Source organism: Montipora foliosa, chromosome 9 (genome assembly GCF_036669935.1).
Source record: "Montipora foliosa isolate CH-2021 chromosome 9, ASM3666993v2, whole genome shotgun sequence".
NCBI lineage: Eukaryota > Metazoa > Cnidaria > Anthozoa > Scleractinia > Acroporidae > Montipora > Montipora foliosa.
In genome coordinates, this window is record NC_090877.1 from 30103629 (window position 1) to 30116128 (window position 12500).

The 12500-nt window shown below is 37.2% G+C and overlaps 1 long non-coding RNA gene across 2 annotated transcripts; it reads right to left on the reverse strand.

Annotated features, from left to right (window-relative positions):
* Nucleotides 1-3633: 3633 nt before the first annotated feature.
* LOC137970646 (uncharacterized) lies at nt 3634-6244 on the reverse strand. 2 transcript variants are annotated; one of them, XR_011116839.1, is made up of 2 exons: nt 6023-6244; nt 3634-4024 (listed from the first exon to the last, which is right to left on the reverse strand). It is a non-coding gene; the product is annotated as an uncharacterized lncRNA (long non-coding RNA). The 2 variants fall into 2 exon arrangements; XR_011116840.1 differs by having other exon boundaries at nt 3634-4492.
* Between the last annotated feature and the right edge of the window lie 6256 nt (nt 6245-12500).

Consider the following 12500-nt stretch of genomic DNA (forward strand, 5'->3'; position numbering starts at 1 on the left):
TTGACGTCAGTTCATATGACACTGGGGCACAACCAACTTGATTTTGAATAGAATTGTTTGCAGACAGGGGATGTGGAACACTTTTGTTTACACTGGGTGACAGCCTGTGCAACCTTACATAACATGCACCACAGCACCTTAAACTGCTTATGAGGGCCACACAGCCAAACTTTTTTTCCAAAAAAGTTTTCTTAGCTTCAGGGAACAAATCATCTACTGACTTTGGGAGATATGTCCAGGTTTGACTCTAATTAGATGCACGCGGATTTCAATAAGCGTCACGAAGTGTCCCCTTGCTCTTCTCGCCAACTTCAACATCACTTGTGTCTCAGAATACAGACAATTTATGTCACAAAGTGTCTCCCAAATGCTACTCTTTAAGTGAAGATTAGCTGCTGCATTTACCCAAAGCTAAAAATAATGCTGACCTTTACCCTTACCTTATTGTTGAAAATAGGTAGCAAATGCTTAGACTTAAAGGGACACTTTGGGCGTGTATCTAATTAGGGTCGAACCTGGACATAAGTGGACTTTGGTAGTGACTTTAAATGTTTTAGCTTGTACAGGGGAGTTGTGCATTTGGACGCTGAACATCAGAGGCGGATAGTGGCATTCCTACAGGCTTGACATTTTTCCTTTAACATCATTTATGGGACGAGATTCTTCCTTGTAGGTTTCTTACATATACTATAAGTAAGTACTGATGAAGACATTGTTTACAATATCTGAGGCTCAGCTGGGACTAGTTTCTTTCTTTTTTTTTTTTTTAATTCTTCCCAAAGATCAAACCTTCAATAACTTTTTTTTTTAACTTTGATATAAGCTAGACTTAACTCTAGTGAATTGGAAAATGAAACATTTGTGGCAAATTTTATGATAAATTCAACTCAACAATCGAAATTGAAAGTTGACAATTGAAGCTAAGCTGAACACAATCTTGATGTGTAATTTTAAAGGGGGAACTGAAAAGGAAACACTTAAACACTGGGGGTCTCACGAATCTTTTTACGGAAGAAGTGTACGGGAGATAAGCTGAAAATCAACTCTAAAGGAACCTATCCACGAATACTCAATACCTTTCAAAAAAAAAAAAAAAAAAGGACAAAATTACCTTTTGCAAGGTCTAGCGATAGAGTACACCGAGCTGTAACGACAACAGCAGTCCGAAAACGATCTGTAGGAAACCTCACTGAACCGTAACGCAAGTGACAGAAGCTGCTTCCACATCAACTTGACTACCTCTAACTCGAATATCAGATCACCGGTCACAGACAAGGCAATGACAAAAGAACTGTTCACACTATTTTAATAGAAGTATAATAAGAATTCATCCTAGGTTTGCAGTCTCAAGATAGTCCAAAAGCAAGTCTTGACACTAATTCTAGACTGGATCTCTTATTAGCAGAGTCGGAGAACTCGAAATCTTACGGCAGAAAGATCTTTTCGAACAATTTGCGTACTGGTTATAACCTTGCAAGAAGGTTAAACTAAATACGATAAATTCACCGCTTCAAAACCTTTTTCAAAGCTTTACAGATCTTTCCGAAGTGACTGAATGAAATACCTGTGTAAAATGGTTGGCTAATCGCTTGCACTCAATACAACTTCTATGTGCTCTTCCACCGCGACACAATATGGCCGACGGTACAAGTCGTGATCTGCAAGTAAGATGCGCGCAAGCTCTTATGGGATTTTTGGCCGCTGGCGCGCTTTATTGCTCGATGTTCAAAAAAATTTCGTCTTAATGCGTTTGTAATATCATCATTGTTACCTGAACCTTGTTTGATATTAGTAAACGTTTTTGTTGAATATCATAATCACCTGAATCAGTTAATTTGAAACCAATAACTGGATCACCTTTTTTACCTTTTTCAGAAATTTTAGTATCATAACTTTTAATAGATAATAATCCATTTGAATAATTCATTATACAATTATATTAGATTATAATGTTTCATTAATATTTTTAGTTGTAAATTTTCGGTTGTTTTAGCAATATATAGTAGGGAACTTTAGTTGCACCTTTTTATGTTTTCTTATCAACATTTTCAAGAATCCAAAAACATTGCTTAAAAAACTTCAGTTAATCATCAGCGAGATTTTAGCTGGGAGTACATGAATTGATATGAGAAATATGGGAGTCGCAATTTTGGATGCATTGCTTTGATCATCAGTAATTAAAGGAGAACTGAAGCCAAAATTCAATACTTTTTTATATTGTAGTTTTAAGAAGTATAAGACATGTAAATCAAGTTTCGGTGGTTATTTGTGTCTGTTGCGTTTCTTTTCTTCGATAATTTGGTTTAAAGTTGAGTTTTTCCCGCTTTTTGAACTGAAACATTGTGGGCTCGTAATTATTGTCAGCAGGTTTGTAGCAGTAAGTTGTCACGTATAGCACAGGGGCATTCTGTCTGCGCGTGCGCGACTTTGAGATCTCTTATGAGCGTATCCGCTGGCCCACCATAAGCAGAAACCAAAATAATGGCGGTCTACGTGGCGAAAAGGTTCGAGTACGTGTCGTTATCTTTGAAGTTTATCTTCCTTGCCTTACGTGTAGACGGTGTCAAAAAATCGAGAAACGGTTGGGCTGTTTATGGCAAAAAGTCACAGCAAAGTACTTCCGAATAATAAGGGAAAACCAAGTTGTTTTGGTGTGGAACTCTCACGTAGTCAGTAATCTTGCGAAAGTTGCATAATTCGAAGGGCTCTTCAAACACACATAAGCAGACTAGACAGACATTTTACCGCGTTAGTTTTGATTCCAACCAACGTGTTTATCCCTCACTGTTATCTCTTTTGCTCTGTAGGGCATTCTTGTTTGAAATGTGTTAAAATATCAAGAATTTCAGCTACATTATGAAAATAAATGTTCACATCCAAAGTTTACGGTAGCTTGCCTTTTTTGGTTTCAAGTTTGTTGGCATGAACGCGAACAAACGTGAACGACGGGCCAAAAACAGCAGCTTTGACCAAATTATGGTCTGAGTAAACAGCCAGAAAATAGAGAGTTGGTAATGTTACCACGGGAAAAAAGGTTTAGAAATTGTGGAACGTTTGAAGCTTCTGACAGAGAGTAAGTCATGTCAAGTCTTGGTTTCGTGTATGGCATGGAGCACCTCCCATTTGAAAATTACTTAGCTTACATGGTGTTAGCTTCAGGGAACTAGAGCAAGATAGCTGGTTAAGGTTTTGAGTTTAAGCACATATCCCTAGGGAACTAAATCTGAGGACCTGAAATAAATAACCACTGTCTAAGGGCATAGCAAGGTCTATAATTCCCATGTTGTAATTGAACAAGCTGCCCTCTTGAACCTTGTACAACTGTCTCAATCTGTAGGAATGATCCTTCTCTGTGTTCATGTCCAAAGAATCAGACTATTCAAGTTGAAAATTGATTACAAAATGACAACAGGAAATTAGTAAGTTCTGACTAGACCAGGCCCAGGGAACAAAGCGATGTTAAGAGTGACACACCAAAGAGTATTCCTTTTTCAATATCAAGCCCCAAGCTTTTTAAACTTTTACAAGTATAGAACTAAATATAATTTAATTTGTTAGTCCTTCGGAAGTATAAGATATGAGGAAATGGTCAACAACTGTATTCACAATAAATGGATATCCAAAACGTAATGATCACGAGTGTTTTTCTTCATATCAACTTGCTGGTCACCTTACTGAGACTATGACATGTAACATTTTATTATGTAGGATGGATGTGACTCCAACTAGTGAAATCTTAACTGTATATTGAATTTATAAGCAACAAAGAATCCCATTTGTTTGAGCCTCATGAATTCAGCACATCTGTTAATTTTACTGCAAACAATTTAATTATCTATGAGTGTTTAAGATTCCAATCATAATCCAGAACTTCAAGAGCTTCAAATACGGCTGTTTCACATAACCAATTTGCCCATTTATCTTCATTCACAACTGGTTCTCAAGGTGACACCTTCCACAAAACTTGACCTCTCAGCCATCACTTCTGTCCATTGCTCCAATTGTTAAGCTACTGCTCATCTATCTAAACAGCAGAGAATAAGCTGTCAGTTCTTTTGATCCTAACTTTTAATTCTGTACATCAAACACTTTTTCCAAAGCAAGCTTACTGATAAACCTAAGACATGGAGAAATATGGACACCTTTCGAGAAACTGTGATGAGTAAACTCTTCAAATTAAAGACATGCAATATGAAACTCTTTTCATTCTTCTAGATAATTTACATTCCCCTTGTCCTTTAAATTAACAGCCTAACCTTAAAATTAAATAATAATTTGCAGAGTACTTCTGATCATGGCTCAGAATACATGTCTGAACACATGTCACTACAAATCACAAACAGACAAGCTTCTAATGCATACAACCATTAGCCTCTTTGAAGGCCACAAGCATGGGCTACTAGGTGGCCTTATTGCAACCAGCTCTTCTGGAAACATCAGTAACTTCATCAGATATCTTGCAGGAATGGTTATGCATGAGTGTGGGGCACAACTGCAAGGATCAAACACGGCCATTTTAGGTCTGAAGTAAACATCAATAATATAGGGTTTCATTTCTTTCAACTTAAGTAAACCATTCTCTCCCTATTCCTCACACTATCTTGGTTTTTACATACATTGTAAATGCTCATAAAGATTTGCTACACTGTACCCAGTATTTATTCAACATTTTTTGGGTACAAATAACATTCAAGGTAATATGTAGATGAACTCCCTTGCTTACTCTCATTACAAATTTGAAAGTATTATTGTTCATCTAGTTTTCAACATAATTTTGTATCTTCCTTTACCCATGAATTGTGGTGAACATTTATTGATTTTTATACTACAGTATATGGATTGTTGGAAGAGCCAGTACATGACAAATCTGATGTGTAACATATTATTTGTGAATAATGATTGTTGAGAAGATGATCAAAATATAGTGACAGGTCTTGCAGATAATCAAGTGCATGTTTCACTTATTCTAGACGGTACAACGGGATTCTGGCAAGTAAAACGTGTTTCCTAACATTTTTTTGTACAAATGTATAACTAACACATACATCTAAAGAAATCGTGATTGGCATTCTTCTACAGGCCAAGGAATACACACTAAAAGCGAAATGTCTGTTCTGCCCTACAGAGCTCGTCTCCAGAATTACAACCAAATCTTTTTGAATGAGCATTCTCACTTATTTCTTAAATCGCTCGTCTAAGAACACTTGCTGAGGTAAATTCAATTGCTGCACGTAGAAAAAAAAACCGACGAGCTTCTAATGCTAGTCTGCTAGGTAGCAGCATGCTAATGAAATAAACACGATAACAGAGCTTACGCCATCCGGTTCGAAAACTACATGGATAAGCTCCAAATGTGTAATCTTCGACAGTAAACGGTAGTAGTTTGCCTTGTTACAAAAAAGAGCACGCATTTTTTCGGAATAAATAAACCAGATGAAGCGGAGGACAAATAAACAAACAATGCACTAAAAGTGTTCTCGGACTTGGGGGCCGGCGAAAAAGGCTAGTTTAATCGAACTTTTGACTTAAGTTAGCTCTAAGAGAAGAAAAAATCAATTACAAAAATACCTACTGAAGCACAGGAAAAAAAATTGCAAAAGTCATCGTGTATTGAAATGACACTACAACCTTGTTAAAAATGGACAACTATGTACTCTGCACAACAGACTTGGAGAGCAGCAAGACAGAAGACTTTTGTGACCCACGACTTGGAAAATCTATCGAAACTTCCCAAATAAAAATTTGCCAAAAGCTGTTGTAATAACATTGTAATCCTACAAACAGCGCATTTTTTAAAGCCTGGAGTCCCAAGAGGCTGCAAAGAGGAAGAAGACACAATGTTATTTGAAGTAATTTTAAGCTTGGGGGCCGGCGGAATTATGATGAAAATTTACTTCAAAGTTGAAGCAAAATCAGCTCAAATTCAAAATTTCCATCTCGTAAAGGGTGGTGTAATTGAGGATCGTGTCAATATACAGCCCTACGATTCATTACAATAAAGCTTCAACATCTTCAAACAAACCTGCATCATTTGTCTTCTCGTGTGAACATCTTGAACTTCGGTAAATCAAATGCCAAACTCCACTTCGTTGGGCCTTTATCTCGTTTTGTTCGCAATTTGATCATTAAAATATTCTCATCCGAACTCCCAACAAACTCGAAGAATATCCATAGTGATAGAAAAGTGTGTAATTTTGTTACAATCTTTGATCTCTCTTGACAAAATATTTTTCGAAGTGTAGATCGCCCGAAAACCCGCGGGCAGCCCGTTCAAAATAACAATGGCGCCGAACTCGAATAATTCGATTCCCTTCGCGCATGCTCAGACAAAATGCCCATGTGCTGTCACGTATGATATGGGAAACTAGTTTATTTCGCAACAGACGGCAACACAAATCCTTGTATTTTCTGGGCATTTATTCACCCATTTATTTCCCACTTGATCGTTACCATGAGCATACAACCGTTTCTTTTCGAGCCTACATATCCCCCTGGTGAAGAACCGAACAACTCACAAGGGGAAGACGAGGAAGAAGACGGTGAACTCGACGAAAATGGTTTGCGAATCGGTTCGATCCACAATGGTGTATTTGCGGGGGTTGTGAAGCAATGCCTACTAACGACGAATGTTTATGTTGTCAAGAACTTGAGGAGCTAGATCAAAAGTTCGATGAATCAGGTTTGATTTTCTTGCCTTTACTCCTTTTTGAATGCACGGTCGTTAAACAGCGAGATGTGAAGCGGTAGCTTTTGCTGTGTTTTGATGCAAACACTGCAAAAAGTAGTTTCTTATTTTAAGTTAAAAACTATTAATTTAAGAGAAAAACTCTCAAATTGTTGTCCGTGGGGTAAGTGCCATTTTCTCTTAACGTAAGGGCAAAAAAATTTATTGAAGTGGTGTAAACGATTTTTTTAGGACTTTTCGCCTTAAAAAAGGCTCAGTGCTTCACTTATTTAAGGATGGGTTAAATCTTGATTAGGTGCTGTTCACCAAATTTAAGAGATACAAAGGCACTTGATGAAGCATTATTTACTCAAACTTAAGGCAGGAAACACCCTGTAAAGTAGGCTGTTTACCTTAATCTAGGCAGTAGTCTAGCCTACATCAAGTGTTATATCCCCACAATAAAGGGAAAACAAGCCTTTATTTATAGCTGCATCCTCTTGTTTAAGGGGATAATCACCTTATTCACAAGAAATTGCATTTTAGTCAACGGTTCCAAATGCTCAATTTGAATGGCAGAAATGCCCTCCAAAGAAGGCATTATTGCTAACATTTTGGAGAACTAAAATTCCACATTTTGTAATCATGTAAGATATACAAAAGATAGTAATGAATGTAACAGTTAATCTACCAAAAACCATTCAAGGAAAATAAATGTTGCTGACCATTGAATAAAACAACAACCATTTTATTTGGTCAGCTAAGCCGGAACTAACTTCATGTAGCTAGCTTTCTTTAATCTCAACCACTGACTGTTTAACTGGTTATATAAGCATCAAAGCCTTTCTTTATGAAGACTGTAACTTATATCAAGACCAACAATAACTACAACAGCATTAGTTAGGGAATGTTTACACCTGTGTCACTAACTGAACCTGGATAATACAGAACCTGCAGCAAGCAGCTGTAAGTGAATCAACGAAGTCTGCCTTAATCAACCACTTCTTGTACTACTGTACTCATAGTGAATTGGCAAAAACCAAATAAGCTTGAATTGACTCATGGTAGCTATTAATTATTCTTGGTGTACAAGACAGCTGGTGATCCCCCAAAACAAACTGTCGCAAAAGAAAATATATATTTCTGAATCTTTGCAGATATTCTAAGTGGAAAATGTGATAAAGAGCAGTAAGTTGAATTAGGCAATGGCCCAAGGTATTGTCAGTCTTTGGAACTTTGCAATATAACTCTTCTCCTATCATAATGCTGTACAGGCTGTTTGGATCTTTATCTCAACTGTCTCGATCATCATGCACTAGAATGTATGGTTCCTTTGCTGCAGACAAATGTACCAGACTGTCCTTGAAGAAAAATGCAAATAATTACATAATCAGCAAGGAGACATTAGTAATTGCTCAATTAAACTGCACCCAATAAACTCAGCACACTCAGTTTTCATATTAAAAAATACTAGAAATGCAGTTCTTACCTCAGAAGACAGCTTGACAAAAGTAGATTGACTTTGAGTGGCTCCTTTTTTTGTCTGTTTACATACTGTTGGAAATACTTTACTGAAGTTATGTAGCACATCAGTATCTACAGAATGCAACAATGAATGACATTTTGTGACAAAATAACAACAAGACTGACTAGAAAAGGGAAGCTGTGGCAATGTCGCCAATTGCAGTGATAGACTAAGTACATTAGTCATATCTAAACACATACATCAGCCATCAGTCCTACGGAACCCTATAGACCTAACTGGAGCCACTTTTAACATTATGCTCCCAGGCTAAACTTCAAGGCATTTTGTAGGCTCTCATCTTTTATGGTTACTTTTTCATACAGACATGAAAGGATGTCTCAAACATTTCCAAACTTGAGGGAATTTAATTCATACATGTACAAAAAGCCAGTTTTCTGGCTATTTTTTACACCACAATTTTTTTTCTGGTAAAGTGATGTCATGTATGATAAATACTGGTGAAGTACTTTACCTGTGACTTCCTGTTCAGCAACACTGAACCTCTGAGAAAGATATGCCATAATGTTCTCCACTTGCCCTGCAGTTCCCACTTTCCTTTCAATTTTTAGGACTCTTGCCAACTCGTCCTCTATCTGGAAAGTTAAGCAAAACTATAAGAAGATTCTTCTCAATATCTTTCTGATGGTCTTTTTTTCTGTATCAGAGTTGCATATAAGTGTCAGTCATTGGTCACATGATAAACCAGTTATGGTATCTGAAGGATCATAAGTTCTGGTCATGATCATTCATTTTGGTCATTTCTATCAACCAAATGGATAAGTTGAAATATACTAGCAACAAGTTTGCCTCTTGACCAACCTAACCATGAAAAAAATATATAATATATATTTTTCCAGCTTCATGTACTTATCATGTGTTAAACTACAATGATTACACCACACCATGACAGAAATGAAAATTGCCCCAAGTAACAGGACAAGATTAAAGTACCTACTTCATAAAACAACAATAAAACTGCCTAAGGGGAACATCTGTAGGGTTTTTCACCAATGTACCTCTAGTAAATGGGGTACAGGAATTTCCCTGGACAATTCAGTGCAATTCAATGTACCTGATGACCAACAGCAAGAAGAGGATACTTTATCAAGGTTTCTCTAACTCTTTTCCTGACATCAATTTGCTTGATGAAAATTCTCTGCCTGATAAACTCAGCAGTCATCAGTTCTTTCACTACCTCCTCATCTGGAGAACGTTTCTTCAACTCGTCTTGAAGGCGACGACTATGGCTTTCCAAACTAGCATTGTCATTTACATTGGCAGGAGTTCCTTTAGAAAGTAGACAGATATTAAATACTGTGGATAGTAATTACATTGTATCAACTGAGCTCCTTTTCTTATACACATTGTCAAAACCTGACTGATGCATAATATTGAGGACAGATTAAGAAATGACAATTTTATAAAAGAGCAGAGCAAAAGTAACTTTGCCATCACAACTGCAGCATGAAATTAAGTTTATAAAATAATATTACATGTAAGCTGACCAGTAGACAAATTCACCAAGCTTTCCACCAGACCTCAAGAAATACTTATGTCAACAGGCAAACTGATTCTTGTGTGGTGGGGGGTTGTAAACAACGCTGGTTTCATAAGGAACACTTAAGGGCCTTACATGAAAAGTCATGTGGCTGTCTTACCTTCGTCTGTTTCCTGAGTCTTCTGCTTTTTAGCCTCTGATTGGAACTGATCAGCTTCCGCTGACTTGTGCTTATCCTGGTAGCGCTTGATTTCTAATGCTCTTCGAAGTTTCTCTGCAAGCATCCCCTTTAAGGCAATGGCAGTAAGACAAATAGCTTCACATGCAGTAATAATTAATAGATCGTTTTCACGTGACGTCATCACCTTCCAAAATCTAAAACTAAAGATCCACCAAAGTTTTTATCCTCATCAGGCATAAGAGGCGGCATATCTATATCTGTTGACAATTTCACAGCTCAATAGCGTGCTTCGTTTGGAAACCAGAGCATTTTGAATTTCCGGATTATGTAGGTGCGTGACACAAAGCTACGATCAAGTTTGTTGAAAAATATATACTTATCTCATGATTTTGAGCCCTTTTAGAAGTTAGAGCATTAGGAAAAGTGCTTATGTAAATGCTTGTTTTTTCAGTAGTGATAATCAGTCGCCTAGATAGCCAAAGTAAGTTCCAGATGTTTACACTATTTTCCGGCCGCCATATTGGTGTACCACTGAGGTACACCAATATGGCGTTTTCATACTGGGCTCTGTAAATTTCTGCGAAACATTTCGACGAATATCTGAAGTTTGGGGAAACGCAGAGGCCTAAAACTTGGGCAAGGGTCTTATTTCTTTATCTTCTATAAGATAACAATTTCTTAGCGTTTTGCAATGGATAGTTTTTGATTTATTTTTTTTATTGCGTGACAGTGAAAACGATCTATTACAAAATTGCCTAAATACTGAACCACAGGTTGTAATACCCACCCAATCATTGAAAGGTTTACTGTTCTTGGATTCAGCGTTTCCACCCAAGATGTCCATGGGATTAACTGTCTTAAGCCCAGGATACTTGAGGCAGCAAGTCCAGGCAACCCACTCAAGAGTCTTTTTGGAAGGTGTAGGGTTTTCTGCTTGGATGTGATCAGCTACTTGTCTGACAACCTTTTTGTTACATCAGGAGGCAGGGTTCCTGGCTTTTTGCACTCTTTCAAAGTCTGATCAATTTTCTTCCCAAACTTATTGGGTAGTTCAAAGTCTGCTGGCAAATCTACAGGTTTATACTCACTCATGCCAGAATTTCCTGTTTGTGTTGGACATTCATCCACAGGGACAGGTTCTGAACCAACTAGGGATACTATTGAGGGAGACTTGGATCCAGTTTGAGACGTTTCAATAGAGTTACTGTAGGTGCCAAGGCTTGTAACGGAGCGGAAACCATGCATTGATAACACCAGTGGAGAAGGTGATCTTTGAGATGAAGCAGGAAATGTTTCCTCCACTGCCTCCGCTAATAAAGCATAGTTAATAAGTAACTGTTTCCCATTATAGTAATAGAGAAATGCCTCTAAGGCACCCTTAGCAACATATCACCTCTAGATCTGCACAATGCTGTCAAAGGCACTCAAATAAGCTTGCAAGCATAATATGCCAATCAACTCAAAATTTCATCATGCCCTTATCCCTGGAAGTGCCAGATTTCACCCTAGTCACACAACCCACATATTTGCACAAGATAGAGGAATCTAAGGCGAAAAATATCGCTTTTGTGAGCAAATGGAAACAAAGAAAGGACTGCAAAATCTTTACAGTATTTTTGAAGGTATGTATGTAAAAGGTATAGAGAACATTTAATATATATTAATAATTTTAGATTTTACAGAACTTGTATATTTTGCAATGAGTCAAGCTGCCCAGGCGTTGTCTGTAGAGGTTTCAAGAATAGCCATTGAACAACACTGAACAGTGAAAGAAAACACACTGTGGAATGAGCAACAGGTTTAATGCAACAATAAATTTATCAGCAGGTAGCATTAATTTGTAGTAAATTTCTTTCCACGTTTGATAGTAACTACTCACATCATATGACATTATGACGCTTGCAAGCGCTTTATTCCAGCTAAGTCAACAGCTCAGCCAATTAATAGACGATTTGTCCTTTTGAAGGGGCATTTGACAGACAAATCCTTCACTAGGGTTGGACATTTGAACACGACTTTGGCTCGGTTGGTGGGAATTTTCAGTCACTCCAGATATGTTAATCACACATACACCCTTACCTGTTTATTCCTTTAATGGAAGTAGTTATATCAAGCTGAAATATGACATTTCAGATCTTAAAGATTGAGTTGAACTTAATTGGACCTAACAACAATTTAACCCCTGGGCAGTGTGAAAGGTTAACATTTAATTTCTCCTTGCATCATTATTGCATGATTTAAGTCACAAGGATCAAGGATATTGTCAGTGTCATGACTTGATTTTTTTTGCATTAAGTTGTTGTTTACTTTAATTTCCATAAAAAATATATAAAGACCAGTTACTATTTTTTTGTTGATATTGGGACTCAAAGTCTTGAACACTTTCCAGTAAAAAGTTATTTGAACCTAGGCATGAACACATACCCTGAAAAAAGTTGTTTTGTTGCTAAACAGTACCATATATATAGGATTCATGTGACACTACATTTACGCAATCAGAGTAAAGCTGATTAACATGAGTCTTTGTTGGATGATAGTTGAAGGAGAACATGATGTTGATGGTGTTAAGTCATGCTATCGAGCATTGATATTCAACAAATGCATTCTCATCAGAGTCTGATCCTAATTACAT